Source organism: Hemicordylus capensis, chromosome 1 (genome assembly GCF_027244095.1).
Source record: "Hemicordylus capensis ecotype Gifberg chromosome 1, rHemCap1.1.pri, whole genome shotgun sequence".
Lineage (NCBI taxonomy): Eukaryota > Metazoa > Chordata > Lepidosauria > Squamata > Cordylidae > Hemicordylus > Hemicordylus capensis.
The window spans coordinates 235,596,349-235,612,269 of record NC_069657.1 but is presented as its reverse complement, the minus strand read 5'-3'; positions in this window follow the sequence as shown (position 1 = coordinate 235,612,269).

Here is a 15,921-nt window from a genome sequence, read left to right as displayed (position 1 = left end):
AGAGTATTCAACTTTCTCAGACCCAGGGCCTGTTGGCTGCTGTGGGGAGGGAGAAGGAGAGGGTGATCTCTAATGGAGAATCTTTGGCACTTGCATCAAATTTACAGGTCTCAGAATTTGGGGGGGAGAAGAGAAGACGTGACTATTCATCTTGCAGAAGAAGTAGATATTTGTAGTATAGACTTATCCACACATATGCTCTCTCCTCCTTCAGGTGGCTGAAATCCTGACTACATTTACTTGATGCCTAACTTGTGGTTTACATTCCAATGAGCAAATTTAGTCAGGATTTCAACCCCATCTTTCCCCTCTTTTCACAAAAACTAATCATGTGCCCCTAGTGTGAGGACTCGCCTTGGGCTGAAGAACAGCAGATTAGATTCTTCAGAGCAGCTTTACATATTTCCCTGGTTTTGAGTATTTTGTGCTCGAAAATGTGTGCGGGTGTTTCGTTTCCATTGGGTTAAATAAAGGCTGTTTTTTTATGACTTGTGTGATCATAATTAAAGGGTTAACTATGATCGGTGAGCCAGGTGCACTCCCGAGAGCATGACACAAGAACCCGCAGGCTTTAGCACTGATCATACTCCCCTCCCCCCACTGCAGTTAACTGGGATTAATCTGTGGCCTCATTCAGACATAATGCCAAAACTGCAGAGCCAGCATCCAGATGTTCATTCAACAGCCAAACCGCCCTGAGCCATTTTTGGAAGGGCAGCATAGAAATTGAATGAATGAATGAATGAATGAATGAATGAATGAATGAATAAATAATGTAATGTAATGCTGGCATGACAGAAATGGAGTTTGCACTGCCCAAACTTTACTCTGAACTGGAGATTCAGATTGGAGTCCAGGGAGGGAAACTGTGGATCCCTCCTCTCCCCCTCCCCCGCAAACTCAATTTCTCTGAATTTGGACATGCAGGTGAGGAAACTGAAGGTGAAGGGACCTCCAGTTTCCTGTTATGTCTGAATTTGGCATATGACTGGTAACTACCCTCAGATCATGTTACCAACCATAGTTTAATCCTAGTTAACTGTGGCGTCATGATTACAATCAGTTCTAAAGCACGGTTTCTCATATCATGCTCGTGGGAGTGCTTCCAGCTTGTCGACTGTAGTCAACCCTTTGACTATTATCACATGGCTCATGAGAACACAGCCAAAATAAACAGGCGCTTTACATGAGTAGAGTGAAGCGCCAAAAAGGGGTTTGTGAGGAGAGCGGCTTTGACCTGCTCTCCCCACATGGATCAGGGAGCCCTCCGTGAGCAGTCGGATCGGCTGCCCAGATGATTGTGACAGAGCCAGTTGGGGCAGTGAGGTTCGGGGGCTTCCTGGCCTCCGGAAGTTCCATAAGGCACATCATGAGTGCACAGTGCCTTTTGGGGAGCCCCCCAATGCCGGGAGGCTTATTGTAGCCTTCTGGTCGGGAGGTTACTCATGAGTCAGTGCGGAGCCACACCGCAATGACACACGATCAAGGAATCTGCTTTTCAGGTGCCCTCGCACCCCAAACCTGGGTTCAGCAGTGGGCTCCGTAAGTGGGCATGGTGCCGAGCTGTCGCTGGCCAGGAGCTGTGTGGCTCCCGTTAGGTTTCACAATCGGGAGAAATCGGGCTAGGCTTCCCTAGCCCAATTTTTGCCCATCATGGGAATAGCTTAACAGAGTAAAACTATTTCTGATACGTGCTTGGAGTAAATTGATTCAGTGATAACTACAGGCAGTTATAATTCTATTCTCAGTTTACAAATGCCATAGAGCTGGAAAAGAATTTGGGCATGTAGAGATGCCCATGTCAGTAAGAGGCAGAATGCCATGCACATTCCCCATTTTGGCTAATTTCTGAGTGATATTAGGTTAGCATTTATACACAGCAGCAGTTCTTTCAAGCTGGCTTGTCTTTCATATCCCGAGCATGAATGCAGATGCATGCATAAATATACACTCATGACTGTGCACACCCAGTTTTGTTGGTTACTCTTCTAAGCACAGGTCTTGGAAAGAAGAACACTGTTTCGAAGGAGAGGTGATAGACAGAGGCAAGAGCAAAGGTGGAGGGGGGAGGTATGAAGGATCTTTCATGGCACAGAACACAAAATGTAAAGGGGCTCAGTGTTGCATTAACTTGGGAAAACAGAGCTTTTTGAATGGTTTGGATGCTACATTGCAAACTTCTGCCCTGAAGGAGGCGCCATATGGAACAAAGCCAGAGATTTTATATGTTACAAAACTACTGGGTTCTTAGCTGGTAGGGTGGCCTTTTCTCTCAACGCTAAGCCTTTATCAATAAGTAGATAAACAGTGTCATGACAGACTTAAAATGTGGCTGTTGCCTTCGCAGCATGAAGGTGCTTCATATCATGCTAGCAACCCTATGAGGCAATGGAATTGTGTCCCCCCAATTTTACAGATGAGCAAGTCAATCACAAAGGGTAGAGGACTGCTAGCCCATTCCAGCTAGCAGCTCTGTGGCAAGGACTGGTTTGCCAGGTGGCTCTTCTTCTCTTCACCTGGCATTGATGAGTCTCCACATTGCAAGGTAGAACCAGTGTCCTGTTTGGCCATTGCCAAGTAAGGTTTGAGGACCTGGAAACCTTATCAGACCAAAGTCCCAAGTTTAACATTTTTAAAAAACATTTGAAAACTCATTTTTTACCCAAGCTTTCTCTGGTTTTTAAAAAATACTGTTTGTTTAATTTTATAGTTTTTAAATTATTGTATTGTTTTAACTTTTATATGTGTTGTTAGGGCTAGGGTTTTAATTGTTGTTAGCTGCCCAGAGACATAAGTTTGGGCAGGGTATAAATTGGATAAATAAATAAATAAATAAATAGGGTCATAAGTTTGAACCCAAGTCTTGCAACTATGTTTTCAAGCATTTAGAGTTTAGATGCTTAGGATCAGGCAGCATGTGTGTCACGATGCCATGTTACCTGGTTGCTTGGGGGCCCTGTGGAGTCTGGAGAAGGCCATGGCATCCTTCCTGTGGAGTTTTCATTCCCTTCAGGGGGCAGTAGGGATGAGAAAGTTCCAGGCTGGTCAGATCCCAGTGGGGTTGAGGGAGTAAGGCAGGGAGAGCTGCAGGAAACAGCTCCAAGAAGAAAGCTTTGTTGGGTGTGGCAGGAAACAAGAAGCAATGCAAGGTCAGGAAGGGGACGAGGCTGTCTGCTCTGCACTGGGGTATTTAAAGACAAGGCAGCTGATGATGAGGGCTGCTTCTGATGGGAGCCAGGAATTCTCCAGGAGAAGGAACTGGCTGAATGCAGCAAGCCAGGAGGAGGACTCAGGTTCAATCTAACCTTCTTCCTGGCTGTTCCTGAGGATGACCGCTGCTGCTGCTGCTGCTTACCAAGTCATTCTGGAGTTCAAGAAGGGCTAGAAGCCCACCCCATCCCTGGGAGCCTGACAATATGATGTACATTAACAATAATGCTATGAATTTGGACTGATCCAAAGGGGGGAGTACGTTTTCTTACAAACATTGGAATCACTGGAGTGACCAAGGCTATGTTGAAAGTGCCTTCAGTTTGAGTTGAGGGGGCGGGGAAGATGCAAAACTGCCATTCGTTAGCTCACCATTTCCCACCAGCAGTTTAACAGTAGCAGGAGTGGTTGGCACTCCTTGGGAGTGGGGGTAGGGGGCTGGCAACTACTATTTTTATTTCCCAGAAGTCTCCTGGAACTCTAAGTCATCATGTCAGGGATTTCTGAGGCAAAAATTGTGGCTGCTGGAGGAAATCATTGCTACATCAAGTAAGTCTAATCTAAAATTAAAGGCTGTGTTCAGCCCCAGCAGACACAGAGATGAGCACCCATCTCCTTGAGGAATCCCCTAATGGCCCTGTCCACCCCCAGCACAGTACCTCCAGTGACTCTTGCTGGTGTCTATCTTATGTTTCTTTTTAGTTTGTGAGCCCTTTGGGGACAGGGAGCCATCTTATTTATTTGTTATTTCTCTGTGTAAACCACCCAGAGCCATTTTTGGAAGGGCAGTATAGAAATTGAATTGAATTGAATTGAATTGAATTGAATTGCATTGCATTGAATAAATAAATAAACAAACAAACAAACTGCACATGTGGCGTGGTGCATTGTGAGATATCTGGAGGCCAGGACACATTGTCCTGACCTCCAGAGCACTGCACTGCACCACACCATGCAGATCGTCTAGCCGCACAGGCCATGCTTCCAGCAACATTTCAGCAATCGTCTGGGGTGGGGGAGTGAGTTGGACCAGCCTCCCCCCACCTGATTGCGTGAATGGCCCCATAATTTCATTGCCACCACTGAAAACTGCTCCAAAGAACTGCACTGACTCGAACATGACAGTGAAATTTAAACAAAAAATAAGAGCGTGAAAACAAAATATTGCTTGTTTAAGGCCGTCATTCCATAAGTAGGAGAGGCATAGCAGTCATCACAGGCGAATGGGACAGATGACTGCCTTAATAAAATAAAAGGGAGGGAGGGAGAAAAGACAGTCAGAGAAGTGGATAAGGAAGAGAATAGGAGACGTTAATTCGCTCTGAGACTACCAGAGACCCACCCATGAAGTATCAGGTTGGTGTTGTTCTGAAAGGATTAACCGGACCTCGCCCTTTTGGGAATTCTCAGCTATGTTTTTGTTATCGTCACCCAACTAAGGTGTGGCAATGGAAGGGTCACAGGAAAGGTGAACGAGATGTTAACTGCTCTGCTTGCCCCTAGCAAGGAGAAACACAGAACAGTCAACTCAGGTGAGGTGAAAACAAGACTGGAGAGGCTCAGCAGCAGAAATAACAAATCCACAGCAGGCCTTTCCTTGGCAGTTTTTTCTTGCTTAGTCAGTCTTCATATACAGCAGCCATTCCCCACTTGATAGTCCATGACTATATGTCCACTTACTGGGTTTTCCCCACCTGGGATAATTAGATCTCATTGTACTACTGGTCAGGCTGTGCCCATCATCCACTGAGAAATAGCCAGAGCTCAATGGTAAGGCTTTGCATGCAGGGGGTTCTGGGTTCCGTCCTTGTCCATGCCATATCCACTTGTAAAGATCTTACTTAGCAAGGCTGGGGGAAGATCCTTGCCCAAATCTTTGGAGAGCTGCTGAAAGCTGGAGTAGGCAGTATTGGGTTAGATTGACCAATGGGCTGACATGAGTACACGGCAACTTCAGATGTTCAGACTTAGCAACCCCTCAACATTCAATAGGTGGATCAGTGGTGGAAGTGAGCTGAAAGGGAGTGAACTGGGGTCAAGAACCAGGGGTTTGGACTTGCATCTCATTCATCACAGGTTAAGTGATCATGCACACAATTGCAGGCTTGTTATTGCTAGTGGGAATCACAATTCCATAGAGGAACACAGTTAATGTGTGACTGTATCAAGAAGTGCCAAACAAGGGTTTGTGGCTGGAAACGTGTGCCTGGACAGTGATTGCCCTGGGATCCTCTTCCCTGTGATTCTGTTCCATGGGTTTCCATATTGCTTACACACTTTAATTGCACTCTCCTCACACCTTTTACTAGAACCAGCTGTTCTGTCCATACTCTCTGACAGGTGAATAAGAATATACAGAGGATGCTGCATTTCATGTTCTAGCAATAGAACTGTTCATACATACATAGTGATCACTCATGGGCTATAAGATCACATGACAACTTGCATGTGTGAATAAGCTATCAGGGATTAATCACTGCAAATATTGCCCAATCTCAGCTCAAACAGAAAGCTTTTCAGTGGCGACATCTACTGAGGCATCAATGCTGAGTAATCAAGAGATGCACAATCATGTATCACCTAGCCCCTAGTTATTGCTAAAAGTAGAAAAGATACCACTTAGATCTAAGTGCACAAAAGCACTTAGATACCACTACTCCAAAAGGAGGAAAGCTCAAAGTGTTAGTGTGAATGTCATCTTCCATTTCTTTCCCATCTCATTTTGGATTAGCAGGTCAGATTTGATCAGTTTAATAAAATTCTAACATGTAAAATAAAGAATTTCTTTTCATTGGTATATGTTACTACAGGCAAACTGCCCAACCCCTCTGTAAAATCAGTTTCATGTGAGATAACTGAGATAGACTCAGTTCCTGCAGGATTTGAGTATCAAAACAACATCCTGATTCATCCTCTGAGTTTCCTGTTTACTTGGCCAAACTGGGGTGGAGAAAGGTCTTAAAAGACTTAAAACTGAGATTGCTAACAGGTACACCATCAGCTTGGATTCTAGTGATGGGTATGCATGATCAAATCCAACACAGCCATAGCCATAAGATTAGATTGTGTGCTGCCATTTTGAATTGTGCTGTGAATGCACAATATAATGGACGATGGTGTCATTCCGGAAATATGCCTTCTTGTAAATTTCTGATGAGTAAAATCAGAGGTTCAGGCAAAACCAAAACAAATGGCAAAAGATGGTTTTGGCCTTTCTTTATTGCCTATGGACTAAAGACTAGTGTATGGGGAATACTTACAAGTATATGTGCTCCAGCAACTGTTTAATTGCTGTGCAGGCACAATAAACCAGCACAGGACAATGAGTCACACAGTAGACTCGATAAATGGCTCTGTCTCAGTTCCTTCATATGTCAAAAAGAAATGTTAAGAACCCACCTCTTATAAACTCTTTGCAGACGGGCAAAGGACATATATTATATCAGCAAGAGTGGGGAATGGAGCAGCAGGCCCCACTCTGACTGTCACACATTCGCTGGACTCAGTCCCTATATGTGTATAAAGTATGGACTGTACACATATCAGCTTGTCCAAGTGATCAGGGACCTACATTTTGCAGTTTGTACACACACAGCAACTTCACGCACAGTCAACTGAACAGGTTACAAGCAGGACCAACCACTGTGCTATCATTTCCTACCCTATATACATTCATATCCACTTTATACACTTTTGCCCCTCTTAAAAGGACTTGTCTCACACTCACGGAGGTAAACATTTTTTAAAATTTATCAGTACATTTATATACTGCCTCAAGCAATCTCTCGAAGTGTGCAAATAATTTAACACAAGAATAAAATTAAAAACAAAACGTAAAAATTATAAAACGGAGCAATTATGCAAAACCAATGGTCAATAAGAACACTGAAGAATGAATAGATCTATATTCCGTTTGCTGAATCACTTAGCCCCCCAGCTTTCTCTCACAATGCATTTCTGAAATGGGAGAGAGTGAGTTCCACACAGAAGCTTAATTACAATCTTACAAGTGGAAAAGGGACACTTCCTCCATGGGAGCATCTCTGGAGGGTGAGCAAGAGCAAACGGACAAGCAGCTTGAGGAGTCACTAGCTTTGTATGTGAACAAACAGTTCCTCTTAAACTCCCTTTGTTGCATCACTGTAAAAACAATAACATCCAGATGAAATAGGAAGGGGTCATTCTGGTGTGAAGCTGATGTGTATTGGACTAAACCAGGTATCCTGGCTATACTCCTTTAGGCTAAAACACGGGAAACCAGAACTCAATGTTCCTGCCCTCCTTTCCCACTCAATGAGCCAGCAGAGACTGCGAACACAGATTAAGCCGCATTCTCAGCCCCTGGAGGAGAAGGGAGTGGCTCAAATCAATCAACTCTTGATCCCTTTGCTCAATTTAAAGAGCACTGCTGACAGGCAGAGAAGGCACTGCAGGCCCATTCTCCTTAGCCGGAAGAAAGAAAAAACTGGAACATGAGGCCCCCAAATAAAGGAGTGGAGTCACAATGAGGCAGAGAGGATTCTGGACCACTTGCAGGCCTCCTCTGTTATTTCAAACACTGAATTGGTTTTAGAAAGTTAGAAAATGTCCTTATTGATCTGTGAATGAGCACATGCAGCTGCTGAAAACATTAGATGTACCAACAGGTCTCTTTTAAGGAGAGCTTAATGTATTATTTCAAAGGCACTCATGAAATATGGGTTGAGGTATCTTGCATTTCTCAGCATTAATGTTTTGTGCGAAAGCTTCATCTGAGCATTACTGAGTTTAAGCGCTTTTCCTGCAGTTTTGCAGCAGTTGGATTTAGTAATATACACACTGCTTTAGGTGAGGATATTAGCAATATCTACTTTAGGGGTGTATATTAGCAAGAAGTGTTGCTAGTTACATCATTGTATGAAGCTAGGCCAAAAAATCCAAGCTGGGAAAAGATGGCAACTTTTCTGTATTGTTGTTCTGGATTTTCCAGACAGGTGTTACTTTAGCACTGAAGTGGGTCAGGTCCCCCCCCCCCCGCTGTTTTGCAGCACAGTAAGAGTTGCTTCCCAGGCTACATTTAAACTTTAGAATTCACTTTCCCCACTCCACCTTTTTGCATTTAGACCCCTCCTTTCCGTCAGGAATCTCAGAGTGGCATATATGAGGTCTTCCAATCGGTCATGTTCTTGACTTGGTTGGAATTTCAAATGTCTCACCTTCACTTTGTGCCTGAGGGCTCTGCCAGCATGCACTGCTTGGCCATTCCTTATCCAGGAAAAGGAAGAAATGAGAACACAGTGGCTCTTAGACAGCTATGGCCTACGATCAGTCGCGAGCCACCTACTGAAGAACATGATCATTGGTTTGTACTCTTCTCCAGAACACAGCAAAACTACCAGGCTGGGGTGGGAAAGCAACGTCAGGGACAAGCAGAAACTCATTTTAGCCACTCAGTGTTTTAGAAACTCAATGTTTAGCCATTTTTGGCAGAGTGTAGCACTTCCATAGAACTGGCCTATAAACTATCATACTGCCAATGCCCTGCTCAATGATAGTCACATCGATATTTTAGGCCTCCACAAGACCTTCATTCAAAAAAAACATCGCAATTAATGAGGAACAATGCTCTTATTTTAAAGAAAATGAACCCCTATGTGGGATCACAACTGGCAGCTCCCAAACCAGATTGTTGGTCCAGTGTGCAGCTGCCGTAGAAAGGGCAAATTCCATGCTAGGGATTAGGAAAGCAACTGAAAATAAAATGGCCAGTATTGTGATGCCTTTCTAGAAATCTACAGAGAAGCCATATTTGGAACACTTAATCAATCAAACGCATCCCAAAAAGGATATTGCCTCTCTGGAAAAGATGCAGAAGTCAGCCCTCAAAATTAGCAGGTGACTCGAGTGCCTTCCCTATAGTGAAAGTTTAAAATGTTTTGCATGTGAGAAGTTTAAAGAATTTTGGTTTTTCAGTTTAGAAAAATGATGACAGGGTAGGCCATGACAGAGGCATATAATGTTATGCATGGTGCAGAGAAAGCGGATGCAAAGACGTTTCTCTCTCTCATAATAAGAAGATTACTTTATTTTGATGATCATTCAGTGAATTTGATTGGCAGAAAGTTCTGGACATAAAAAAGAAAGTATTTCTCCATACAAGTAATGTATGGATTTCACTGCCCTGGGATGTAGGGATAGCCTGTTGCTTAGCTTCAAATGGGATTAGACAGATTTATGGGGAAGAGATTTATCCATGTCTGTTAGTCATGGGAAGCAACAGGTGGAGGAGATCTTTGTTTCTATGCCTTGTTTGGTGTTGGTGCGCTTCCTGTTAATTTTATTTAAAATCTCACACTTTGTAATTCCCTTAAAGATACTTTCCCCAGACCTTTATGATGCTTTCCAGAACACACAAGAAAGATGAAAGATTTTGTTACAATACCTGCTGCTAATTGGGCAAAGAGACAACTTTTAAAGGGGGGACTCTCTTATATTGAGTCAGGGGAGAGCAACTGTCCCTGTTCATCCCAGCAGAGTACCCCCTCCCTGTGGCTGTTTCTGATATCTCATGTATTTGTGTGTGTTTTAGATTGTGAGCCCTTTTGAGAAACTATGTAAGAAAGGGGAAATGACAGCACTCTATATATAAAAATGCAGAGGCTCTCATGTCCATGACAGAAGGAAGCACTTAATTTGCAATAACCTGAGATCTATTGGAGCTTCAGCATGCCTGGAAACCATAGAATCTACTCTTGAAGCTGTTCTTTCTTACTATTAGCAAAACTATGTTAGGACTGAGCAGGATATCCCCATTACGTTCTAAGTAACAACCAAACGTATGGCAGAAAACTAGACTCTAGGGTGGCAGATAGGATTCTCTGTGTCCTAGAATCACAGGCTCTCTCCTTGAGCTTCTGCAGAGCTGGACAACAAGGTCAATAAAAATAATTATGTGTATCCCAATAGCAAATGACATTACTGTATTTACCAGCTCAATGCTTACAGTATTGAATTGACTCCTAAACATGGAACAAGGCCCTTGTGTGTCCCATGTTGCTAACATTTTCATCTGGGTAAGCAGGTCAAGGGGCATTATCATTCCTCTTAAATTCACACTGAAAATTTTATCTTTCAGTTGACACTTGGATTAAAAGAGATAATGAGATTAAAAAACAAAATAAAGTATAAAACGTATATATATATACAAAGTTAAGTATTAAGTGACTTCTGCAAGGGCAAGTCTTGCCTTACTAACATTTTGGAGTTCTTTGAGAGTGTCAACTGGCCTGTGGAAAAAGGTGATCCAGTTGACATAGTATACTTGGACTTCCAAAAAGCTTTTGACGAAGTTCTCCACCAAAGGCTCTTGAGTAAATTTAGCAGTCATGGAATAGGGGACAGGTTCATGTGTGGTTTGGTTGAAGGACAGGAAAAAGAGGCTGGGAATAAATTGACAGTTTTCACAATGCAGGGGAGTAAGAAGTTGGGTCCCCCAAGGATCTGTACTGGGACCAGTGCTCTATAACTTGTTCATAAATGATCGTGAAGTTAGATTAGTGGTGAAGTGGCCAAATTAACAGATGACACTAAACTATTTAGGGTAATGAAATCCACAACAGATTGTGAGGCGCTCCAAAAAGATCTCTCCAAACTGGGGGAGAGAGCAACAAAATGGCAAATGTGGTTCAGTGTAAGCAAATGTAAAGTGATGCATACTGGGGCAAAAAAACTCAGCTTCACATATACACTGACGGGATCTGAGCTGATGGTGACTGACCAGGAGAGAGATCTTGGGATCGTGATGGACAGCTCGTTGAAAGTGTTGACTCAGTGTGCCAGCTGTGAAAAAGGCAAATTCCATGCTAGGGATCATTAGGAAGGGGGTTGAAATTGAAAATAAAGATGCTAGTATTATAATGCTATTATACAAATCTATGGTTTGGCCACATTTGGAGTACTGTGTTCCATTCTGGTCACCATATTTTAAGAAAGACATTGTAGAACTGGAAAAGGTGCAGATGAGGGCAACCAAGATGATCAGGGGCCTGGAGTACCTTCCTTATGAGGCAAGGCTACAGCTTCTGGGGCTCTTTAGTTTAGAAAAGAGGGGACTAAGGGGAGATATAACAGAGGTCTATAAAATTATGCATGAAGTAGAAAAATGGAACAGTGATAATTTTTTCTCCTCTCACAACACTAGAACCAGGGGTCATCCCATGAAACTGACAGTTGGGAAATTCAGGAACAACCAAGTGAAGTACTTTTTCATGCAGCACATAATTAACCTATGAAATTCTCTGCCACAGGATGTGGTGATGGCCACTAGGCACGTGCCCGAAACTTTTCGGAGGCCATCATAAAGGCCTCCGAAACATTCCGGTGCTGGGGTGGTATTCGGCATTTCGGCACGGTGGGGGTAGTACTTAAATGGCTGGGGAGGGTGTACTCACCCCCCCCCACCGCATTTCCCCCGCCGGCACTCTGTAAACTTTAAGCCCCTTGGGGCGGCAGCATTCCTCCCTGCCGCCCCGTTCCCCCTGTCGGCCAGAAGTGGCTGGAAGTTGTGAGCGCATGTGCGCCCATCGTGTGTGCATACGCGTGCCCATCTGCCATGCACACACATGCATGACAGGCGCACGCACACTCGCAACTTCCGGCTGATGTGAGGAACGGGGCGGCAGGGAGGAATGCTGCCGCCCCAAGGGGCTTAAAGTTTACAGAGCGCTGGCGGGGGAAATGCGGTGGGGTGTGTGTGAGTACACCCTCCCCCGCCCTTAAAGTACTACCCCCACCAGTGCCGAAGACCATTCGTGCACATCCCTAATGGCCACTAGCTTGGATGACTTTAAAAGGGGTTTAAACAAAGTCATGGAAAGCAGGTCAATCAATGGCTACTAGTCTGGTGGCTGTGGGCCACCTTCAGCCTCAGAGCAACAGCAGGAGAGAGGGCAGGCCTTCACCCCTGCCTGCAGGCTTCTCAGAAGCATTAGAGGTCCCACTGTGTGAAACAGGATGCTGTATTAGGTGGGCCTTGGGTCTGATCCAGCAGGGCTGTTCTTATGTTCTTATAATGGCACAACCAATAATTCCTTGAGTACTGAGTAATTCCCCTTTATCAAGGACACTCTCCATTAGATCCCTAAGGTTACTTCAGGCTGGTTCACACATGCATTTTCATCATAGGATGACTGCAGTTTGGTTGAATGGATGCACAATCACAGTTCTAACACCACAAATGCAACTTTCATAAGACCTCAGAAATTGATCATTTTCAACAGAATGTGTTCATTCATTCATTTAGGCCACGTCAGCTCAAGGCCCAATCATGTGGGAGAACTTTACCAGGGCCCAGGAGTTCAAGCCCTGCAAACCTATTACCATGTGGGGAAAACTGACACTAAACTGTAGGTCACATTTTAAGATGTTTATGTAAACTTATTTCCCTGTATCTATATGGGGTGTCTGTATTTTATCAGATCTGAGAACAAAACAAGCAAGAATGAGCTACTGGCCCAGGCTCTCCTCTAGAACAGATGAGAGAGAGAACTGTGTCACCCTGTGTGACATGTTCTCTTAATAATGACACATCCCAGAGATCTTTCTGGAATTTCTGCAGAGACATTTTCTGTACATAGGCAGGAGGTGCTGCTAACAGTGTGCAGCATCAAAGTGGCATTTTAGGAAGGTATTTGAATGCATAGTACCAGATGGGGAATTCAGCTTTTGAAAACTTTCCCATATAACAAAATTGCTGCAAGGGGAAAAAAATTAAAACATCACAGAGACAGATTCTAGCCATTCCCTCTGTACTTGTTTTCTGCTTGCAGGGATTTTTATTTATTTTTTTAATATAAGGAAGCATTCACAATTGACATTCCTTTCTGTACTATGACTTGGAAAGGATATTTAGATACCATGATGTGTCCATACCTACAAAGGTTAGAATTGTTCAGACAATGGTTTTTTCCATGATCCTTGATGGGTGCGAAAGCTGGCCTTTGAAGAAGCAAGATAGAAAAAGGTATTGACACTTTTGAACTTTGGTGCTGGAGGAGACTTTTGAGGAGACCATGGACAGCCAGGAACACAAACAAATGGATCATAGAACAAAGATGAGTGTGGTTTTAAAGTTGGAGGAAGAAACATCAATAACTTGCGCTATGCTAATGACACCACTTTGATAGCTGAGAATACGGATGATCTGCAAGCTCTAGTACTGAAAGTCAAGGAGCACAGTAAAAAAAATGGGACTACAACTAAATGTCAAGAAGACTAAACAAATGACAACAGGTACAGCAACCAGCCTCAGAATTGATAATGAAGACATTGAAGTGGTGGATAGTTTCTGCCTTTTAGGATTGACCATCAACAGTAAAGGATCCAGCAGTCAAGAAATACGCCATAGAGTAGCATTTGGTAGGATTGCAATGAAGGCCTTGGAAAAGATATTTAGATGCTGTGATGTGTTTATACCTTCAAAGATTAGAATTGTTTGGACAATGGTTTTCCCTGTGACACTCTATGAATGTGAAAACTTGAAGAAGCTTGTTAGAAAATTTGAAGAAGCAAGACAGAAAAAGTATTGATGATTTTGAAGTTTGGTCCTGGAGAAGACCTTTGTGTATACCATGTAAAGCCAGGGAAACAAATGGATCATAGAACAAATCAATCCAGAATTTTCACTCGAGGCACAAATGCCCAGGCTCAAACTATCATACTTCGGACTCATTATGTGAAAACCCAGCTCCTTTGAGAAGTCCATAATGCTTGGAAAAGTTGAAGGAAAGAGAAGAAGAGGACAACCAGCAGCAAGGTGGATGGACTCGATTATGACAGCAATGAATGCACCACTGAGAGACCTTAAAGGCCAAGTTGAAGACAGATCATCCTGGAGAGAATCTATCTATATGGTCACTAAGAGTTGATGCCGACTTGAGGGCACTTAATGTAGAATCAATCAATCAATCTGCACTATGAGGCAGTAAGTCTATTTCCCACCTGGACTCTTCCACCTCATTCTGCTATGTGTGGACAAGACCTTCACTATGATCTATCAGTCATTAATCAAGAGATGAGAAATCAACATGCAAATGAAACTAAGGAAAATTTACTTTAAATGGGGCAGATGAAATGAAGAACGTCTAAAGGGATTCTTTAGGACTATTGTGTAACTTGTAGATCACATGCTTTTATGTCCAGGAATAGAGAGCCAACCCATTCCCCTTAAGAAGGGCTAAACGCAGAGTCTGACCTGCCACACAGGCTTACGAGGGTAGAGCAACCTCACAAGCAGCCAGGAAACTCACTGTGCATGAGGCTTGCTGCACAGCACTAGGCAACTCGAAGGGGAGGGAGGAGTGATATTTGCTCCTCTCCTTCTCCTGCAGAAGCCCTTTTTTGCTTCCAGGAATATGTCCATGAGTGCTGCACAGCTTTTGCTCTGCCCTTGTCAGCCTGAGAAGCAGATCACCTAAGGAAATTCATTCAGATTTTGTATCTAGCTACTTTACACAGCACACATTGCCGTTTCCAAGGTCAAATTAATTCCATTCTGTTTCTGTTTCACATATATTAACATGAGTGAGGGCCTGATGCTTCCCCATTTGCTACACCTGCCACAACACACACACACACACACTGAAGCTCTTCTCACGATCAGTGAGAAGAGCTTCTGGTGGGTCTGTGGGGAGAGTAGGCTTAGCTTCCAGCTCAACTATAACAAGGCTTAGCTCCCGGCTCAGCTACAACTGCTGGCTCTGTCACAGAGCAGGTGGAGGCTGTGGGGATCGGGGGCCATCAGCCCTCCGGAAGGTCCAGGATGCCCCACGCAAGTGCGTGGGGCATTCTGGAGAGACCCCTGAGGCTGGGAGGCCAGCTGCAGCCTCCTGCTCGGGGGTCTACTTGTGTGTCGCCATGGGCCACGCTGGCACACTAGCAAGAAAATGGGATTAACTCACTCTGTTAACCTAATTTAAGAGGAGAGGGAATTAGGCGGGCTAGACCCCTTGGAACCGCCTGGTTCATCTGCGAGCCCGGTGGTTCCCTTAGCCCACTTTCTACTGATTGTGGGAATAGCTTCACTACGTTTTAAAGGAGGTATAGACATGAAAGCCCACTTCAGTCATTATTGCACTGAGTAGAGGGGAAATGTTTCAGAAGAATTAGGAATGTAGCTGCTGGTAGCCCTTCCACACACTAGCGTGCTCCATAGCCAGAGTCCCCAAGCACAGCATTTGTCCCCAGAGAGAGACTCAGTGGTTGCATTTCAAGTGGTCACTAGGCTGCTGTCTTTGTGTGTAAATTGGTTTGGGGTTATCAAGTTGAAACAACCACACAACATTTTACTGTTAACTTACAGCAAGATAAACATCAACACCAACAAGAGTTTTGTTATCAATGATCTGTTGCAAGTCACATAAGTAACACTGCAAGATAATTTCCATGTGTATCACTTTTTCTGCGGAAGACCTGAACTCTCTAACCTTGTTCTGTTCAGTCAAAAAATGCCACGCCTGTCTGGACTGTATTTCTTTTACAGATTTACAGTCCTGAATACCAAAACAATAAATTGGCACTTGTTCCATTCTTTCCTCTGGGGTTACAAAAAGCGGATAGGCAGGTTTCCACCATCTTTTAAAATAGTGGCATAGGATGAAAGGCAGATAAATACAAATGAAGCAGATTCCAACTTAGATGCAAAAGATATATGGCCAGGCAGTCTTGTTCAATCCT